The sequence below is a fragment of the Zootoca vivipara genome, chromosome 17, assembly GCF_963506605.1.
Source record: "Zootoca vivipara chromosome 17, rZooViv1.1, whole genome shotgun sequence".
Lineage (NCBI taxonomy): Eukaryota > Metazoa > Chordata > Lepidosauria > Squamata > Lacertidae > Zootoca > Zootoca vivipara.
Genome location: NC_083292.1, coordinates 42,104,762 through 42,110,761, shown reverse-complemented (window position 1 = coordinate 42,110,761; position 6,000 = coordinate 42,104,762). Strand labels below are relative to the sequence as shown.

At 50.7% G+C, this 6,000-nt stretch overlaps 1 protein-coding gene across 2 annotated transcripts in view; it reads left to right on the top strand.

Annotated features, from left to right (window-relative positions):
- Window positions 1-4,826: 4,826 nt before the first annotated feature.
- The window catches only part of PEAR1 (platelet endothelial aggregation receptor 1), a 40,910-nt gene continuing 39,736 nt past the window's right edge, over window positions 4,827-6,000 (top strand). For both annotated transcript variants that reach the window (XM_060269771.1, XM_060269770.1), the window contains exon 1: window positions 4,827-4,882. The gene's annotated coding sequence lies outside the window, so the exon portion shown is untranslated. The remainder of the gene's footprint in view (window positions 4,883-6,000) is intronic.

Here is a 6,000-nt window from a genome sequence, read left to right as displayed (position 1 = left end):
GAGAGGCTAAGAGAGGCAGTGACCGGTCACACCCTGTAAGCTTCATGGCCAAGTAGTAGGATTCGAATCCTGCTCTCTTCCAAGTTCAACTCCAAGCTGTACGTGTTTTACCACTCTGTTTCTCTTTGCTGGGAAGCCCAAGTACACCTTTTCATGCTAGGACCACCTTTTAAAAGTCCTGCTGCACCTTCCAAAAACAAACCCCAGCCTTCATCCATCTGCACCCCCTCCCACCTCCAACAAACCCACTGGTGGCGCCCTGTGGATCAGGCCCTGCCTTGGGGGGGGGTGTCTGCAAAGGCATTCAAAGGGGGAAGCATGCCGTGTGTGTGTGTGTGTTGGGGGCCCTCCTGAAACGCTCAAGCCCTCCCCCCTTGAGAAGCCTCTGCAAAGCTCAGCTGCTGCCGCCACCAGTACAAGAAGACATTCCTTATCTATCACAGGTTTTCCCCTTCCTCCTAGGTAATTGTAAATGATTGTGGCAGTGGCAGTCAAGGGGTGGGGGCAGATTCTGACCTTCATCCAGGCCAGGCAGCTCCTGAGCAAGTGGCCATGGGACAAGTATCCCTCTTCTCCCCCTCCAGCCCTCTGGGCCACAGGCTGTGGTTGCCCAGTGCGGGGGGGGGGGGAGGAGAGATAGGAGAGCTGGTCGGTCTCTGCACTGCAAGAGGAGGGGGGGTGGATCCTAGGACTGCCTCTCCAAAGCCTAATGGAGAAGATAATAAAGAGAGTGAGTGGACCACCTGGCAGGGCTGGAAGTGGGATACCTGGAGGCAGAGGTGTTTCTGTTCAGCAGGTGGGGGAGAGTTTGGGGGCCCCAGGTGGTTGGGGAAGGGGCTTTGGCATTTCTTCAGTCAGTAATCATAGAATCATAGAGTTGGAAGAGACCACAAGGGCCATCCAGTCCAACCCCCTGCCAAGCAGGAAACACCATCAAAGCATTCTTGACATATGCCTGTCAAGCCTCTGCTTAAAGACCTCCAAAGCTCCATTCGTCCCTGCAGTTTTGCCGTGGATGCTTCCCGTCCCAAGGGTCAACAGGGCACGATCAGGCTCGGGGCTGCGCGCTCATAAGAACTTCGAAAGAGTTTGCCGGATCAGGCCACAGGGGGCCCATATGGCCCAGCCTTCTCTTCTCCCGCAAGCAGGATCCGAGCAAGAGAACAGCCCTCTCTTCCAAAGGAGGTTTCAGGGTCGCGACCGGCGCGGCAACACAGAGCGCCCGGCAGGGGGCGCCACAGCAATCAATGCTTTACAACGGAGAAGCGGCAGAGGCAGGCGGGGGCGCCGATGAACTCTGAGAGCTCAAAGACAAAATCCGCCATGGTCCCGTGGTTTCCAGCAACTGGCATTCGACCCCGTCTGTGGAGGAAGACCACAACCATCTCTCCTTCTCCATGGGTTGGTTGGTCCCATTCTCTTCCATTTGGAGACGCGGCGTTTCCCTTCCGCTTATGGCGGCTTGAGCGCGCCACCTGGTGGCCAATCAGGGGCTCCGCTCCCGTCGCTTTCCGGATTCCGGTCCCGTGTTAGACGGGGCGAGGGACTCGGACGTGCCTGCATTCAGCAGAGTCCCTGGTTTTCAAGGGAGAAGTGGAAGTGGCGTGGCGCGGCGCGGCGGGGGTGGGAAGAAGCCTCCATTTTTCCCTTGGTGGACTCGGCATTAACTTTTTGCATTGTGTTACTTTGGTATTTCGTAGCATTTGTCTTATTGTAACTAGTATTTAAGACGGTTCTGCAGTAAAACTTTGAAGCTCGTTCTTCTGGTGGAGAAAATTCACTTCTACACAAGATCTGGATGAGGGATTCCTCTGAACTCCAACAATCGCATATTTTGGGATCCATATAGAGGCGCAAACCCCAGAGCTTATCATCCCATTTCTTAGTGTTTAAACAATTTTCTTTCTTTCTTTTTAAAAAATGCCTATTAATTAAACAGTTGGCGCATTTCAAAAATAAGCTTCTCTCGCTCGCCCCCCCGCCCCTCCGCATCTTTCTCTCATTTCCTTCCAGCACAAGCCTGTCTAGGCTTCTGTTTCAGTTTCTTTGCAATTCTCCCCTTTCGCAGAAAAGAGAGAAGCGGGGCGAAAGGCCGCAATCCAGGCACAGTGTCGTGTGAAAAGGGGCTTTTAAAAAGAAGACGCACGCCATGCAAGCATCAAAGAAGGCGCTCAGTCCTTTTCTTCTAGGGGTTCACGGCGGGAGGAGCTCCCATCACCCTTTGAGAGACGGAAGATTACTCCCAGCAGCCCTGCAGGGTAGGCTTCCTTAGGGCCTTTGAAGTTTGGCTTTTGGGGGGGGGAGGTGTACCAGCAAAGCTTTTCTTTAATGCTTTATTGAGATTTAAAAGAAGTAACAAACAAAGGGGTTATCCAGAAGAGAGAAATGAAAATGGTAATATTTGTTACATCACATCACATTACATTCTTCTTGAGTTTCTAGCGACTTCCCGTCACCCCATCATGTATCTACCACTTAGTCTATCTAGCCCACTGTTTATTTTAATTTTCTTTTGTTAATTTTCATCAATATTATATTCTCTTATAATTATCCATCATACCACAGAAGTCATTCTAGGGCAGCCACTGACATGTTATTACAGTAATCCTTGATATATATATATTTTATATACATGTCCCATTTCCTAGTAAATGTTTGATCAGTGTGACTTCTCAGTTTTTCTGTCGTTTTTGCCAACTTGGCATACAGTATTCCAACAGTTTACTTTGCCACCAGCAAAGATAAGCGAGGCAGAAAAGATGGACAGACCAAAAGCAGTAGAGGCAATTTTTTCGCTCACTCTCCCCTCCCCCCCAACAAAACCCCTATGGGGTGTTGGGCCTTGGGTGGTGGTCTGTATATGCTCAAAGGCACGCCTTCCCTGCATGCAATTCCAGTTACAGAGCTATGAAAAGAGAAAAGGGAGGCTGCCTGTAGGGAGAAAGTGTGGCCTGCACTGCAGTGCTGCTGTGAGCCCCCCACTGCCACCCCACCTCTCAACCACATGCACCAAGCTGCCTTAGGGGCAAAATGAGAGTGGACTACACCATGTGGCTGTTGTAAACTGTTCTCAGCCACAATCCTCCTCCAAACAGCAATAGAGCATCATAATACAAGTGGTCTACACAACAGGGTTGTTCTATCTTACTGCCTCAGCCTGCCCACCGTGCAGTATAGAGAGCAGACTACATGGCAGGGCTGTTGTAGTTCACTGTCACCCTCTGCACCTAAAAAAAAAGCCGAATAAAAAAATACAAAGTAAAAGGCAAGTTAGGAAGAAAAGCAGGGTTTGATTTGATTTAATATTTGTATTTCGCTCATCCAAAAACAAATGTTGACCTCAAAGTGTTTCACAATAATCACAAACAGCATTATTGAAATCTCTAACATAAAACACAGCAGTATATGAATATAAATAAGACAAACAATGACAAATTCATTTTAAAAAATTGATACAATGCAATAAAGTCACAATAATGTCCTCCCTTTGGTGCTTCCTTTTTGTTTGCAGGGAGGGTGGACACGACAGCCAGTTGCCCAGCTGGTCCAATTTCACAGGTGGGGAAAACTGAGGCTGCTCAGAGCCTGCCACTCTTTCCCCAGGCAATCTGTGATGGCTCTGAGCAAGACCCTCCCTGCACCCCTGGCCTCCGGCTCCTGCTCCCCCTCCACTCTGGTCTTGAGCTCCACCAGCCTCCCTGGTCCCCTTTGCTCCTCCCTCATCTCTCAATGATTTCAGTTTCCTCCAGAGATTCTGTTTGGTGCTGATGTTTCAAGAATGCTTTTCAAAAAATCAACAGATCAGTATAATCCAAGAAGCAGCCCCCAGTCCAGGGCCAGCGTTCGAAACTCCCATTGTTCTAGGTGCGTTTTGCGACAGGGAATTTCATTAGCGTAAGCAGTTTCTGAGCTCTGGGCACAGTACTGTGCCTAACATTTCAGATTAAAACTGCAGTGTGGATGGAAAGGAGGACCTTTTTCTGCCTCCCTACTTCCAGCCACTCTCTGAAGGCTGGAGAAGAGACCCTTTTAAGAATATTAGGAGAGTGGGCAGGGGAAGGACTAGACCATGTTAAAAGGAACATAACTTTAGCTGCAGTTCATTCATTTTCAACTTTGTATTCTTGTTATTAAAAAGCATGCCTAGACATTCCGTTATGCACCCATAACCTAGGTTTAAGGTGCCATTTAGCTCCTAGCTTTCATATCTGAGGTCCCTCTGCTCAGAAGGTCCTGGGAAGTTCCTGATGACAGAGCAAAACTGAAGCAGATTCCTCTTTTCTCAGCTGGGTCTTGCTCTTCTGTTCCGCCTCCCCGACCCCCCACCGACCCCCATTGCCATCATGCTAGCCTTGGGGCCACCTCAGATGGTGGTTCAGACAGTGCTGAGGAGGGGCTGGCTGGGAGCTGTTTTCTCAGTGCATATTTTGTGTGTTCCAAACAATCTTGTTCTCTTGCCAAGAAAAAAAGCGTGTTTTTATTATTCCTCTCCAAGCGCTCTGCTGAGTTTCCTTGTCAAAACTTCCTGAGGGCCGACAGCAGATCCCAGCCCCTTCCTGCCTTTCCTCCCTCCCTCCCACCCTCCCATCTCACACTTCATCTTCTCTCACTCCCACTGAAGCCCCAGAGCCAAACAGATCAGGCTGGGGAGAAAGAGGCAGCTGGGGTGGTGGTGGTGTCTCGCCTGTCCTATTCTGGCTAGAAACAGAGTGGCAGCTCTGAGTCTCTCTTATTTCCTTTGCCCTCCTTGCATTGATAGGTTCTTGTAGAAGAGGTAACAAGGAGGAGAAGGAGGAGGAGGAGGAGGAGGAGGAGGAGGAGGAGGAGGAGGAGGAGGAGGAGGAGGAGGAGGATTCTCTGGCAGACCCTTGGCAAGAACCAGGTAAGTCCCAGGTGGGCTGGATGCTTTGCAGGTAACCAGGGGTCCTGACAGTTTCTCTCCTGGGCCAGCCAAGGCCACACACTGCCAGGCCAGGGCACTGGAAGAAGGAGCTTTGGGCTGGTTGGGAAGGCCTTGCAGCTTGGCCAGAGTGGCCTTGCGAGCACCAGAGGCCAAGAATGGTGACAATGTCCCCTCCCAGGATGAGGTGACAGGCCCAGGATCTTCTGTGGTGGAAAAAGCTGTGCCTGGTGGCAACATGCAGAGGGCTAACGGGAGCCCTCTAGGCTCTGGCAGTCCTGGGGCGGGGGGGGGGGGAGAGAGTGGAATGACCACCAGGCACAACAGACAGGCACTCTCTCCAGGATACTGATCTAAGAGCTTCTGCTAATGGTTCCTGCTTTCAAAGTTGCTTAGGCTTATCAGTTCAAGATGGGTGAGAGGGGGGTTGTGCTCCTCTGAATGGGGGGAACTGGCGGAATTTGATTTGTGTGCTGCGTCCATCCTTTTGGGGGGGGTGGCTGTCTAAATGCACTCCAGAAGCCCTTACAGTATTGCCTCCCCCGTATCTCATGTTTTAAACCAGGCATGACCAACAGGTAGATCGTGATCTACCGGTAGATCATTGGGTGTCTGCGGTAGATCACTGGTAGATCATTGGCTCCCCCAAATAAACTGAACAACTGTGTCTCCCCTTAAAAAAGCTCAACATTTTACCTCCTCCCTGAAAAACTCAACAACTCTGACCCAACCCCCCCCCCCTTGGGCCTTCCTCCTTCCTTGAAAAAAGGTCAACAACTTTGACCAAAAAAGGGGGTAGATCACTGCCAGTTTTTAACTCTGTGAGTAGATTGCAGTCTCTTGGGAATTGGCCACCCCTGTTTTAAACGATTGCATGGGTAGCAGCTCCAACAAGGACTGGCCAAGTGGTGGGTGGGCAAGACGAGGGCAGGAGCTTTGCTCTGGGATCTTGCTTGCCTGCGGCTGTCCAGCTAGCATTTCCCAAGTATGTCCTGTCTTCTTCCTAAATCGAGGCAGCTACTGGCTGGTTCCTCTTGCAAGAGCTGGTGGCTTCAGGCCACTAGGTGAGCTTGAGCAGGAGAATTTCTCCAGGGGTGGCA